We start from the raw sequence: 14,864 nt of genomic DNA on the forward strand, positions 1-14,864 counted from the left end.
TAAATACCCAAACCAACAAATACTACACAAGTTTGTACGGCGCATGAAGAAAGTATCCATGTGCTTCCATGTTCACGTGACAACGGTAACACGGCGGCTGTACCTGGGGCAATACTGGCTCATCACTGTAGCTACAGTTTTATTGATAAAGCCATTCCTGCACTACCGCATACTTGGGAGCTCAGTAACCTTAGCGACAGGTCGCTCCTTTCCTTGAGAACAGCTGAGCAGCTGTAGCCCAGGAAGGACGATGCAGCAGTAGTACTCTGTTTCTTCTACAAGCCCTGCCGTCGGTCTAGCTCAGAAGAGACAAGTGTCATCTGTGATACTGATACACAAATAGAGGCACAGGGACAGGAATGCAGCTCACCAGCAAACCTCAGTTTCCTTTACTTGTAAAATGAACAGCAGGCCAAATTTGCTAATACAGTCAGGCTAACGGAATGGATCTCCATCTTAAGGACAACACACCCAGCATTTCCACCGTTCCCCCATCATCCAACCAACACAATGATGGAGTAGTATAGCGTGACAAAACTGGACCTTGTATGTAATTACGGGCAGATGCCCAAAGTAGAGCATCACCATACTAGAGCACCAGATACATATAAGACAGCTTGGGATGAAGGTAGACTAGGACAGCAGCAAGATGCAGAGCTTTTTTTTTTTTTAATACACACTGTGCTTTCCTTCTTCAGCCTCTCCTAAGCTGCATGCTAAGCAAAGAAATTTACCAGCTGTACCACATGCTTAATGTTGCTCTGCTTCCCACACCGACACAAATGTTCACATGTAAACAATTTACAATCAAGCTGTCTCCTATTCCAGCTACGTTTTACTCACGGGAGGGGTGACTGTGGGTGGGAGCTTCAGCACAGAGAGCACACAACAGCGCAGTTGCAGTCCCAGACCCAGCTCTAGACAAAGGCAGAGCTGGGTACAGCCAAGGTCTGCCGTCGTGCAGTGCCCTCTCCTGGGCAGCACCCACAACCTTCCTGCAGAAGCTCATCTCCGGGAGCAAAGGAGGGTAAAGCACTAAGGGGTTATGGTCAAATGACCAATCTATGCTGGTAAGCATGCCAGATCATTAGATCCTAAATAAGAATAATTTTGATCCTGCCTGTAGAAGTTTTGCAGGCAAAACAGCAGATCCAGCTGTGGAGACAGAAGGCTAAACGTTACTCTGCAAGGGAACACAAATGGCTAACCTCACACAGGGCTCATGGACATGGAGAGGAACGAACTTGCCTGAAAAGGGGCACAAATAAGTTCCCCCTCAATCCACAGGCATACTCAAAAGAAAGTTCATCAAGAACTTAAAGTTCATAGATAAATGTTAAAGCATCAGGTATCTTTCATTTGCATAATCAGTAAATATAATTTCAATGTACATCTGCAAGATGTTACTGCCAGGTTCAGAAGGCTTGGTCCTGCCTGTATCAGTTGAAAGCTATTTTGTCCCACCAGCATTTGGAATAGAGTACTGATGTTTCAATTTTGTGTTTCTGGTAAGTACCTGCAGTACCAACAAAAGTTTAAATTAAAAAAATATAAATTCAAGGACCTGATTCTCAGTTCCAGTGCACCATCTGAATGCATATATCATCCATGTGTTCGTGGCTGTAAGTATGGCACTCCAAAAGCAGGACACGGAACAGCTCATATCCCAGTGCCTCTAACTCAGATCCTCTTCCCAGATTCTTTTCACTGCAGGACCAGAAGGGACCACCATGTTCATTGTGTTTGACTTGTTGAATACACAAGAAGTTCACAGAAATTGGATTAAACCAGCATTTTAGAAAGCTCTTTAATCTGATGTTAAAGGCTGTAGTCAAATGCAAATCCACTGTTTCCCCTGCAGTTGGCCTAATGTAGAGAAATTGGCTTGTGTTCAAAGTGCTCACTTTAATTTCCAGCCCAATGATTTTTCTAGTTTTACTAAAATAAAAATAAAATTAATATTTCCCCTATTTACATCTCCTTACTGGCAGATCTTCCTTAGTCTAGCTGTAAAGTCAACCTGCACAGGTTCAAGAGAGGATAAGTATCCCATTGCTTCACCTCTTCCCATCTCACCTTAGCTATTCCTAATGCTAGCAGAGAATGACCTCATTTAATTAAAAGGATATCAGTTTCATAATCAGATCTTCAGTCATACAGACCGTGGTTCCTTGGAGCATGCTGCTGTGGAGCCCTCTATCAAGGTGCTGACCAGAGTTTAGACAAATAAGTGCAATCCTGTGTTTAATGACTTAGATAAGAACAAGATCTGAATATGAATGAGGTGTAGCCTCTGTGCAGAACAGACTTGCTGAGGCACCTAGCTTAGAGGTAAAACAAGAAATGTTTGGTCAATACTTTTTGTCTGCTGCAGAAGGCTGGAGGATTTTGTGCCCTTGAGAAATTGAATGATCCCTGAACTGGGACAAAAAAACCATCTGTGAAAGACACTTGGCACAGTCCAAATATTCATAGATAGGAAGCTAGGCTACTACAACAAAGCATTCCTTTCTACTCGAGCACCAGTAGTTCTATTAGATAATGTCACATGGGTGAAGGAGGAGAATCCATGACAAAGAAACCTTATTGAGCAAGCTAATCCACAGAAAGATCCAGATGATAAAAGAAGCAACAGAATTCATACACAAGACCAACATATCACAACAAAAGTGGGTCCTTAAGTGGTACTTGAAGATGCAAATCTGGGTGAAACTGCAGAATAAGCTCCACTGGCAGAACCAGGGTGAGAGCTCTGCACAGACTCTGACCTCCCTGTACGTCAGCATCATTTTTCCCTGAAGTCTTCCAAACAAACTGAGCTATCATCTTGCGGTAATAAATCCTGCAAGTTGACAAAACATTACAAATTACAGCAATCTGTCTATTCCTGTTTAATGCTTTTCCATTTTACTGAGTTGTTTCTTGTTCTGGTACCCCAGGAGGAATGAGGAAACAAACACCCAGAAGGCCTCTAGTATAACTTGCCCTTTGAGAATTTGTTCTCTTGATCTTCGCTACAGTACTTATTTCTCAAAACTTTTTAAATGGAAATCAGACTGTGCCCTCCCTGTTTTCATTACCATTTTCTAGGCTCTTTTTGATTAGGTGAGCAGCATTCTGTACTGTACAATAGCAGCAAAGCAGTGTGCATATCAGTAGGAAGAGGTGAAGAGAGACAAAAGCATTTAAGATAAGGATCTTTGTTACAGAAATCTGTGGAAACCAGAATATTTTAATTATTTCCTTCACAATGAGAGCTGACTGAAGAAAAAAAAGGAAATATCCCAAGTTCCCTAGGTAGCATTTTATGTCAGAGAATAATAGATATTGAATACAAATAAAACAAGAAAAAATTCTGACCAATGCATGAGGAGGCACTGTGACTGGATCTGCATGAGTTTTGAAATACCTTCCACCTACACTGCAGATTTCAGTCTTCACTTGATACAATCTCAGTCACTTTCCCCAGTAACCAGTGCCTTTGTGAAAAAGCCAGCCATGTAGGAAAGGAAGGTATTTCTCATTGACTCACTCCTGAAGGCAGAGGTGCTCCAAGAAGTACAAGAAATTTCAGCTTGGCCCCATCCAGGTGGGATTTCTTTCTGCAGGGAGAGCTAAAGAGGCCATTTAAATCCTCAACTGCCCTGCACCCATTTCCAATACGTCAGTTCCCTTTCCTTCCTGAACAGACAGATCTGAAGAGTTGCTTTTTATTTCCTGCAGTAATAGAGACACGGCAGTGGGACAGAGCAAATGCCCATGATTGCTGGACAGTCATAACTGCAGCATTCTTCTGTCCTAGGGAAGGACAAAATCAGAAGTGTGATGTTAGCACAAGAGATAGGTCTCCAAATTACTGACAAAGAGGATCTTGCCTGTTTTTGCAACATCTGCAAAATCCTGAATAGCTTCAGTAATGAACTGCGTATTCCTCAGCATCTGCAGATTCATTGCCCTGTTTTATGAAGTCACCAGCCTTGAGCACAGTTTAAAACCACACATTTATTAAGTTGAAAATATATAGTCTGCATGGAGCCTCAAGCCTGACAGCGCACAGAAACGTGGTCCAATCAACCAATGCTCAACTATCCACGTCAAGCTCATTTAGCGTGTGGTCCCTTGTGAGCTATTGGAGGACTCAGGCATCACAATATAGGTATATGAAGGGCATCTGGGGACAGAGGGGACATTTTTGGCAGGAGATGTCCTAATGCATAAAGGATGTTAATCAGCAGCTAGGTGACATGAATAGTCATGTCACTGTTGAAAAGACAGGAGTTTCTGTCCAAGAATGTATTTCATGACGAGAGGCTATCCTTCACTTTCAGTTTCAAGATCTCTTGTGGGGCTAAGAGCACTACAAGGAGGGTCATCTCTGGACTGGAGTCCCTGCCTCAGTTCTTGTCTGTCTTTTCAGAGGCTCCTTCCCCTTTGTTTTCAGCTATCACACCTGCACACCACAGATCCACAGAGTCTCAGGGTTACGTACTGGCACTCACAATAGCACTTGCTGTTTGCACATCAGATGCCAAAGAGGACTTAAGAACTTGTAGACCAGCTCAGACAGCAAGATCCTGCCCCTGGCAGGGCTCCTTTTCCCTATGTCCTATGGCAAGCTAGGGAGGACTGAGCATTTATCACTTGCTTTCGGTTTTTTTTTTTTTTTAAAGCATTCCCTATTTTCATTTCTATATGAACAGGTGACTAGAACCACCCTTTCAATCACTAAAAACAAATCACACTGATTCAAAGGAAGCCTTGAACTTGCATGATCCAGACTCTGGGTTAGCCCAGCCCAGCACTGCCTGCTACTGGCGCTGCTGATCAACTGTAGGTTACCTGCAGCTGCATTTGCCACAGATATTAAATCCAGAGAACAGCGTACATGTAGACAGCTAAGTACACAAGAGGAATTTAATTCTGGATCCATTAGGATGAATATGGTCTGAAATAAGATGTGGCCACAGGAGGTTGATCTATTAGCATTTAATAGATTACGCAGAAAAATAAAATCTACTTTCTCTTCAGCAAATGCCATGGCATCAGAAACTCAGTTACCATTCCAGAGAAATGGTAATACATGTTTCTCACATGCTGTAGCTGTGGGCAGGAAGAACGTTCAACCCTTGTAAGGCTCAAGCCAACTGAACCGAGGCACTCAGCTGTATCCTCCACAGGAAAGGAGTCTGCTGCTGTCGGCCTGACTGCACCCATGTGGCCTCATTTTCTGCTGTAGTTACCTATGTCTTCCATCTCCTCTCACTGTGGTATTTTGTACAATAGATGCAATTATCCAAGAGTATTTAAAAGGCTCCACAGATGTGGTTTGTATGTGAAAAAAGCTCTGTACTTCGGAATGCCTGAAATATTACTGAGTAAGCACTAGCCAACTAATGCTAGGCAACAGCCCAGCTGGATCTTTACATCTAGAAAGGGCATCTCCCCATGACAGTAAAGTTAGAACATGCCATGGAGATCCATTACGCTGCACTGTCACTGTGTTCAAAGAGAGCCATCCTCAGAAAAAGGCACACATGCAACCCCAGAGCTTGTCAACAAGTCTTTGCTAGTAGTAAGAGACTGGTAAGATGGGGCATGCATGGTCACTACATGCAATTGGAGTTGTCACCTATTTATTTTCACAGCTCATGCAGCTCTAATAGATGCAGCTGAAGGCACTTTGTTCCTAACAATAACATAACTTCATCCCTTTGTATGGCCTCTGTGGCAGAATTTAAAATGAAAGCAGAAAAAAAAATTTTCTGCCTCACAAAATGGAAACATGCTCAGGCTGAGTTGACACATTGCCCATTCCCTAGCAGAAAATAATTTTCCAAAGCACTTCTGCCCGTGACAGTATGCCAGGTCATCTCTCAACATGCTAGGCAGGGAAGGTGTTTCCCTGGGAACAGTAACCATGGCAAAACCAGTGTCTTCCCCTTTCTACTACCTGCAGGAGGAGAAAGAACAGCAGATGCCTGCGCTCTGCCTCCAGTAGGTCCACAGACCCCCAGAGCCATTCGCAACCTGGAAGGACCCGATCAAAGACTCAAAAGGAAAGGGAGAGGAATTTTGTTCCTTTACTCAGATACCAGGCATTTCTGTCATGCTACACTGTAAACTCAGAATGCCTCATTACAAAGAGTGCAACTGGAAACATCAGTGTTAGTGAAAAGTCAGCCAAATATAACAAAGCATAGGTAGGCACTGAGCCCAAAAATCAGTACGGATAAACAGCCAACAGAAACAGAGGTACAATGGGATGGCTTTGCAGTTTTCAAACCCTGGCATTGTGCATTAGAGCCCTATTAAAGAAAACATTTGCAAACCCCAATTTGCTGTACGCAGTAGTTGCCAGCAGATCACCTGCTTTTGGTCTATCTCTTTTTCTGCAGAATGGTCTCGATTTCCCAGACTGAACACAACTCTCAGATACACGAGTTTCCAAACAGAAATGATCAAGGAAGAACCAAAGCAGGCTGCAGCTTTAGCCCACGACTATTTTGAAACAAGAGTTTTGCTGAAGAGCTAACTAAATTATAATCATTCAGCTTGAAAGTGCAATCACATTGCATGCTTTTGGGGATCTTTTTGTCATATACTAGTGAACGTGTTATATACTTCTGGATTCAGGTTTGGAAAGTAGTTATCCAAGTAAATAAAGCAAATGATAGCAAAGGACTCTTCAATGACAACGAACAGAAAAAACGCTCAGTGATTCAGCAGACTTGAAAGATGATGAAACAGTCAACAGCATAGATTTAAACTAACATCATTCCACTTCAGAGTTAACATGCAATTAACACATTGCCAGGACACCAGCACCTTACACTAGGAACTCACTCAGCATAGAACACTACCCTGTGCCCAGTCTGAATCGCACAGAGCACAAAAAGCTGGCGGTCCAAATTTCTGTTACAGTACAGACTCACAGGGAGAAAGATACTGAGCTTCTATGCAGTAATTTAGAAGCAGTGTGACATGGTCAGCTAGGTCATGAGACCCACTGCCACATCTCTTTACATTAATTTCAAAGGGATATTTTACATGCACAATGTATACCTTCTCTAGACACACGTACAGAAAACTCAGTATCTGACACCCAAGTGAAATAAACATTTACTCAGAACAAGTTGAGCATTCCTTTTAACCTTCTCTGGGCCAAATCACTGCAAATATCCCAGACATATACAGCCAAGCCAAATGATACAGTCATACCAGAGTTAATATCGAGTTCAGCCAGTTGCCTTTAAATTATTCACCACTGGCTCCTCAGAAAAAGCATTAGAAAAACAAGCTCCTTTCATAAATCTCCTAGGAATGCAGTGCAGCTACCACTAAAAGATGCTATTACTTTCAAAGATGCTGCACATACCTTTCTTCGCCATACACTCCAGTCTAATGCATCCTCCTATAAAATCATGGTAAGATTTCATTTCTCCCTCTGTTATCCGAACAGCAGTGAAAGGTAGATTCCTGGGCACCTGTTGTCCACATTTCTGACACCGAGAAGCCATTGCCAGAGCTCAGGAGACTCTTGTCAGGAATCTGCTCTCTGTTCGCTGGAATCCAGCCTGGTTCTTCAGCTGTCAGTCCAGGCTGGTGACTTTATCCTACTTAGTTCATTCAAGGTCATCCTCGCCAGCAGGATGTTCGCCATTGCAATTGGCTAAGACTTTTATAGGCTTACTGACTGTGTTTGTTTCTCCCTCCTTGCTTTCAATATCAGTTTACTTTATTCTCTCATTCAGAATGAAAGCTGTGAACCTCAGCACAGCCAGTGCCCTGAATGGCTTCCTTATCATTAATTTAAATCTATCCTACAAGCTACGATGAGAAGAAAGGATCTCAGAAGCACGCTGCAAGATCACAGGACGCCCCTTAAGAAGGGCACCAAATTTGTCCACAAAATTTTTCTTTAAGAAAACATCTTTCTTCGTGACTTTTGCTCTCTTCAAGGCTTTTGATTCTACAATTCCTCATGATTAACACTGGGGTTTTTTGACTTCTGCATTTCAGCTTGGACACTGCAAGGAGACTGCTCTGCAGAGCTGCTCAGCCAATTACTCATATGTCTGGCGGTGGTGCTGGGAAGCTGCAACTGTACAGAAAAGCGCTCTGCTGCTGTGCACAGTCCCTGCTCATAAGATCTGATAATCTAAATGAACAGAGTAGCAAATGGAGAACAGAAGGGAAGTACTGCTAGCAGATATACTCTGTTAACTGGGCAACCCCCACCCAAATGTTTCCTCCTTTAACAGAAGCTTGACACTCATATCTGGGTATTGGAACACACATTTTAAAACCTCTTCGAAGGTGCTGGATATTTGAGATTTTTTTCCCCCACTCTTAACTATTCCCATAATGAAAATTTACGGATCAGAGAACCTGGTGAAGAAACTAGTATTTAGAAAACTGAGTGCAGAGAGCGCTCAATCCTGATGTGGTAAAATGAAAAGGAACTTTTGCTGGAGGGGAGGAACTACATAGGAAATGCATAAATGGGCACAAGACCAGTATTGGTGACAGTGCAAAGAACACAGCAAGAACCTAATAAATCAGAGCCGAGCTGCAACCAGAGCTCAAACGCAGGGACCTGCACACAGAACAAGCATGCTGCAAGGATCTTATATGCAAAGAGGAGAGGCTTTGCTTTCCTATGCCTCGGTCACTATCACTTGATGGCACTTCTTATAGCTACATCCAGCTTTGTTCAGCTCGTGACCATCTCAGATCACACCTAAAAACAGTGGAAAAGGAGAAAACAAACAAATCAGAGATTGAATGAGAGGGGATAAAGATGCACAGAAGAAAAAAAAGCAAAGTCTTACATGATGCTGCTACTAACACGAATAACTACATGGACAAACAAGAACGCCTGGTGGCTAAAGCACAGACGTGTTAACTCAGCCCTACTTCTTTCCTACCAGTTCCAGTGCTCTCCTACTACAGTGTGCCATTTGAGCTTCCTAATCCTTCCCTTTTGGTGATAGAAAGCTATAAAAGATATCCCCACCATTAAAGGTTTACCGCATGCCACAGATCTGATCACCCTTCAATCTTCGCCAAACCCCTGCCTGCAAAGTATTCAGCTACAGGGCACGAAGTTTACCTCAGGGACTAAGTACAGCAGAGCAAGGGGTAGGATGGATGGACAGAAATATCTGTTTATTGTCATGTAAGTTTATTTCATGTATGTTTCACAGGCAGCTGGACTAGCTTCTCTGGACATCAGAAAGCTCTGACTCTGGAGCACTGAGAGCTGCCCTGTTTCCTACTACACAAACAATTACCCTCTGCACCAGACACATCTGCCAGGAGATGCTGTGGTGACCAGTTTACAGCAATACTTTTACATAGCACTTTAACAAATATGTACTCAGCATTTGTAATTGATGTTTTCACCATTTTCTTTCTTTGTCTAAAAGGTATCAGCCTGACTGAAAGCAAGTTACTGCTCCGTAAACACAGACGAGCACAGTGAAGTGAACAGGTACAGAAGAGAGGCAGGAATGTTTCCAGAGATTGTCACAGAACGGAGGGGAGTTACTTCCCTGCTGCTCCAGACAACCACAGCAACATGACTGAAAAACAAGGAAGAGGACATTTTCTGCTCGTGAACTGCCAGCATTGCTTAGCAACAGTGTCTGCGTTGGGCTAGCAACAAAAATGCAAGTAAATAGTGTAAGAGTTTCATCTGGGATTCCTTATTCTTGATATCTTCAGATGACATTGCAAAAAGCCTGAGGAATTGCACTACTTTCTAGTTTTGTTAGAAATACCTGTTCATCTTGGAATTTGAGCCTTTTTATTTGATAGAGATACAGTAATGACAGCAAGCACCTTCTTGTGCATAGAAAGGACAGCCAGAAATTTAAAGTAAAGACAGTTAACTGCGTTCAAGTCCCATGCCTTTTCTAATGAAGCAGTATGCTTCTGCACCAGGAGGCAGTGCTCCAATGGTTGTTAACACTATAATTGTGAAACAAGCAACAAATGCAATGGATCTCAATACTGGTGGGTCCCAAAGAACCTCAATTCTTGTCTCTTCATGCAAAGTGAGTTTGGGAAAAATATTTACAGGCCAGAGGAAGGAGGGATAGAAGTCTGCCTCTGCTGTGTGAGGCATTGAGGTATCCACAGCATACCCCACAAAGTCATTAAAACAACTGAAGGGAAATGGATGTCTTTTTTTTCAACAGGGCCTTGTAAGAATCATCAAGAAAGTTTAGCAGATAAGACTCAAAATTTTCTCTCCTATCCACTAGCAATGTCGGAAACAGAAAAGTTAGATCAACATCACAATTCTTTACTTATTCATCGAGACCAGCAGCTCCCCTCACCCATGCACAGTATACTACAAGGCCGAGAAAGAAAGAATCTAAACCCATTGCTTCTATTTAGATTGATATGCATGGAAGATAAGAAAAATTCACATTTCATTGCCAAATCCCTGCTTCAAACTTTCCTGTGTGATGTTTTCTGTGAAGTTTGAACTGTGTTTTTTGTTAGCTATGCTGAAACACACCGTTTCTTTCATATATGCCCCAGTGACCTTCTTTCTGCCTTCCTCACCATCCATATTGTGAATCCAATGAAACCAAAAGGCATTTCAGCAGCTTGAAGATTTATTTTCAGAGTACAAACACCCAGTGCAGTTACAGGCAACATCTATTCATCTGTACAGCTAGGAAACCGGTATTTTTCTATTAGCTTCCATTTATTTTATTCCAACTAATAAAAAGCCAGATTTTTTTTTTTAAGCATTGTTTCAAACTCCAGGGAGTTAACAGAGCAAGTGGAAGAAGAATCTCTGCTGGTAGAATTACTTTTAGCATAGAGCACTATGGCAATTGCAGCACGCAGTTAGTGCGCTAGAAGGTACTAATTCCAGTGCCATATGGCTTCAGAATCTCATTACACTGATCTGCTTAAAGTGATTTCCTAACCGATGAGGAAAACATCTCTGGTCACCTCAACAGTGGGAAATAAGAACTCTGTCACTGCTGGTGCATATTTATTCCCATGGAATCATTTGAACTGGAAGGGACACTTAAGGGTCATCCGGTCCAAATCCCTGCAGTGAACAGAGACACCTACAGCTCCATCAGGTGCCCAAAGCCTGGTCCAGCCTGACCCTGAGCGTTTCCAGGAACAGGCATCTACCACATCTCCGGGCAACCCATGCCAGGTCCTTGTCTCAAAAAGGAAAACAAACAAAAAAAACACTTTCTTCCAATCAAATACCCCCTCTTTTAATTTGAAACTATTTCCCCTTGTCCTGTGAGAACTTGCTCAAGTGTCTGTCTTCTGCTTTCCTATAGCCCCTCGTCAGATATTGAAAGGCTGCTCTCAGGTCTTCCCAGAGACTTCTCCTCTCCAGGCTGAAGGGAATCACAGAGTTGTAGGGGCTAGAAGGGACCTCTAGAGATTGAGTCCAACCCCCCCCTGCAAAGCAGGCCCCCTACAGCAGGCTGCACAGGTAGGCATCCAAGGCAGGTCTTGAATATCTCCAGAGAAGGAGAATCCACAACCTCCCTGGGCAGCCTCTTCAGTGCTCCGTCACCCTCACCATGAAGAAATTCCTTTGCATATTGGTGTGGAACTTCCTACGCTTAAGTTTATGAGCGTTTCCCCTCGTCCTGTCCCCACACTGAAAAGAGATCGGCCATGTCCCTTTGACTTCCACACTTAATATATTTATAAACATTAATAAGATCACCTCTGAGTCTTCTTCTCTCAAGGCTGAACAGATCCAGGTTGCTCAGCCTTTCCTCACAGGGGAGATGCTCCAGGCTCTTCATCATCTTTGTGGCTCTCCGCTGGACTCTCTCCAGGAGATCCTTGTTTTTTTTGTACCAGGGAGCCCAGCCTGTCCTCATAGGAAAGGTGTCCCATCCCCTGGATCATTTTTGTGGCTCTCCTCTGGATGTGATTCAACAGCCCTACGTCTCTCCTGTACTGAAGACTCCACATCTGGACATGCTACTCCAGGTGAGGCCTCACCAGCCCAGAGCAGAAGGGCAGGATCAACTCCCTCACCCTGCTGGCCACACTGCTTTGAGTGTAGCACAGGATATGGCTGGCTTTCTGGGCTACAAGGTCACACTGCTAGCTCATGTCCAACTTGCCATCTGCTAGTACCCCTGTAATGCAATGAAAGGTGCAGCAATGACAGCAGAGTAGCAAAGTCCTAAGCTACAGCAAATGAGAACTTGCTCAAATGCAACAGCTGCACACACAGAAACAAAGGAATCTGCTTACCTTCAGAAGGCCTCAGGTACACAGAGACCTCCAGCAAGTAACCTTTGCCTCCATTGCCGACCCTTAAATGAGGTTTGGAAAGGGTGGATCCTGGCTCCACCCCTTCTGGTCACTCAAGTGCATTGCACGCACCTGAGCTCCCCTGCGTTGGCCCTGCCTTCCCACTAGGTGCTCAGTCACTGGTTCAAGCCTTGACTTAGCATTTCCACTACAACCCTCAAGTCCATTTACAGTAGGGCTGTGCTCAATTGTTTTGCCCCTCAACTTGTTTTTATAGTGGAGGTTGCCATGACCCACATACAAGACCTTCCACTTGGATCTGCTGAACCTCATGAGGTTCTCCTGGGCCCACTGCTCAGCCTGTCAAGGTCTCTCTGAATGACATTCCATCCCTTGGGTATGTTGACCACACCACATAGATTGGTGTCGTCTGCAAACTTGCTGAGGGCGCACTCGATCCCTCCATCAGTGTCACTGATGAAGATATTAAAGAGCACTGGTGCCAGTACTGACCCCTGAAGGACACCATCCACCACTGATCTCCATCCAGACAGTGCATACCCTCCCTGCACAAACTGCCACACCAGCTGCTGCACCAAGCCCTACTTTCGTGCCCTACAGTTGTGCCCTACTGCTGTGCCATGCTCTTGTACCCTACTTTCTCTCCTCAGCCTTCTGACTTTGCAGTTTTTGCTGTGGTTCTGCCTCACTGGGAAAGGTCCTCCAGCACGAGCCTCCACTCTGGAGCCAATCCCCTTGAAGTCTTCAGTGTGATCTGTCAAATCTGGAGTGGGCGCAGCTAAGACCATAAGACAGCCTTGCGAAAAAACTTGGTTGCCGTCTTAAAGCTGGACTCACACAGACATCCAGGGTCAGTCAAATTCCCTTTACCATCATATAAAAAAGAACAAATCTACAAATAATGCCAGAGCTATACCCACTGGATTAACGTCCTGGTTTTCTGACCCCGAACACAATGTTCACCTTGCCATCAAAGCAGCATGCACTGTCAGAGTAGATGCACAGGCACAGGCTTTGTGCCATTGCCATCCAGCAGTAGCGAGGATGCCAGAAGAAAAATTGTCTGAACATTAAGAAGCGAACAAGTTTTTCTTCTCCCTGTACTCTGCCACTGACACGCTGACTCAGCTCCATTGTGACAGCAACCCTGATTCCTGCCAGTATCCAGAGCACTGCACTGTTCCCCTTTCTCTCCCTCTTCACCTTTTTCCTTCCTACAATCAATCATTGGAGCACCAGCAGTGCAGAACAGCTGCTGGATCAGTTCAGCTAAGGCCACCAGGATGGCTTCTTTCCCTGAGAAGTAGCTGTGCACATTCCCTGATTAAAGCAGCTTTTTTTTTTTTTTTTTTTTTTTGCTGTTGTAACTCATAACTCAAAGCAGATACATTGAAATCAAAAAGACACAGATATAAAAATAGGATCTTTAAGAATCACTCGGGCTGTTGATACTCAAGGCTTCTGGACACATGCCAAGCATTAGTTGAACAGAAAGAAACAGCTTCTCACATTACGAAGTACAGTGAATGAGTGTCCAACGTTTTATTGCTGTCTCTCAAACACTCGACACCAGTTACTATATAGGGTGAGATATTGGACATGAGGGATGAATGACCTTCTCCTGTTTGCATGCGTGTGCACTGAGGTTCGCTCAGTTACCTGAGCAGTCCATAGGGAGAAAGGAACTCCTATCTGTACTCTCCTGAACACCACGGCTTTGACTGATTGGGTTCTCCCAGCTGGCAGACAAACATCAAACACACTCCTTCCACATTCCCTAGGGCAATGCTTGCATCCTTCTAGGAAACTGCAGATAAATAGATATGAACTGTGTCAGTCAAAACAGTTACTCCCCCTAACTAAGCAACAGCAGAATGGATAACCTGTTAGTATGTGCATCGGTAGCAAGAATGCTCCATCTACCCTCCACACCCAGAATGCCACATAAAGCACACAGCACAAAAGAGACACTGCCCCATCACATACAACCCTGCTTCCAGCTCTTTTCCCCTCTCTCCTAACCAGCACAATCACCAGTTTTCATCCCTTTACTTTATCTTGATTCTGTAATGTCTAATAGTAGTGTAAAATAATAAGCTGCCCTCTCACAAGATTTTCACAAAACTTACAAGAACACAAAAGTATCAATCCTTTGTCAAAACCAGGCAAAGTCTGGGGACCTTATATGCTATCAGGCAGGAGGGTCCGCACAGTGCAAACAAGGTCTAACAGTAAGTTTCAGAAGCACAGCAGCACGCAGCTGCATGAGATAACTTGCCTTACAAGAGACAGTGAACAAAGGCCTTTCCCACCAACCCAGCACCATAGTCCTGATAGCAGGACACCACCATTCGTACTCTAGGACATGCTAAAGTCTGTCTGCACAAGGTTAGACCTTTGCTGAACGTAAATTAAGCACAGCGCTTTTGACTTCAACGGCACACAGGACTTAAATTGCCTAAAGCTGAGCAGCGCTGTGTTCTGATGAGATAACAGATTACTGTTTAGTCTGCCAGGAAACCCCACTGCAAATACTTTCTGCTGACCAGCACAGATTAACTTAATAAAATGTATCTAAA

The 14,864-nt window shown here is 43.9% G+C and overlaps 1 protein-coding gene across 3 annotated transcripts in view; it reads right to left on the bottom strand.

Moving 5' to 3' along the window:
- Window positions 1-14,864, bottom strand: part of MCF2L2 (MCF.2 cell line derived transforming sequence-like 2) — a 161,127-nt gene that overhangs the window by 124,675 nt on the left and 21,588 nt on the right. The gene's annotated exons all lie outside the window — the stretch shown is intronic.

Source organism: Numida meleagris, chromosome 4 (assembly GCF_002078875.1).
Source record: "Numida meleagris isolate 19003 breed g44 Domestic line chromosome 4, NumMel1.0, whole genome shotgun sequence".
NCBI classification, from domain to species: Eukaryota; Metazoa; Chordata; class Aves; order Galliformes; family Numididae; genus Numida; species Numida meleagris.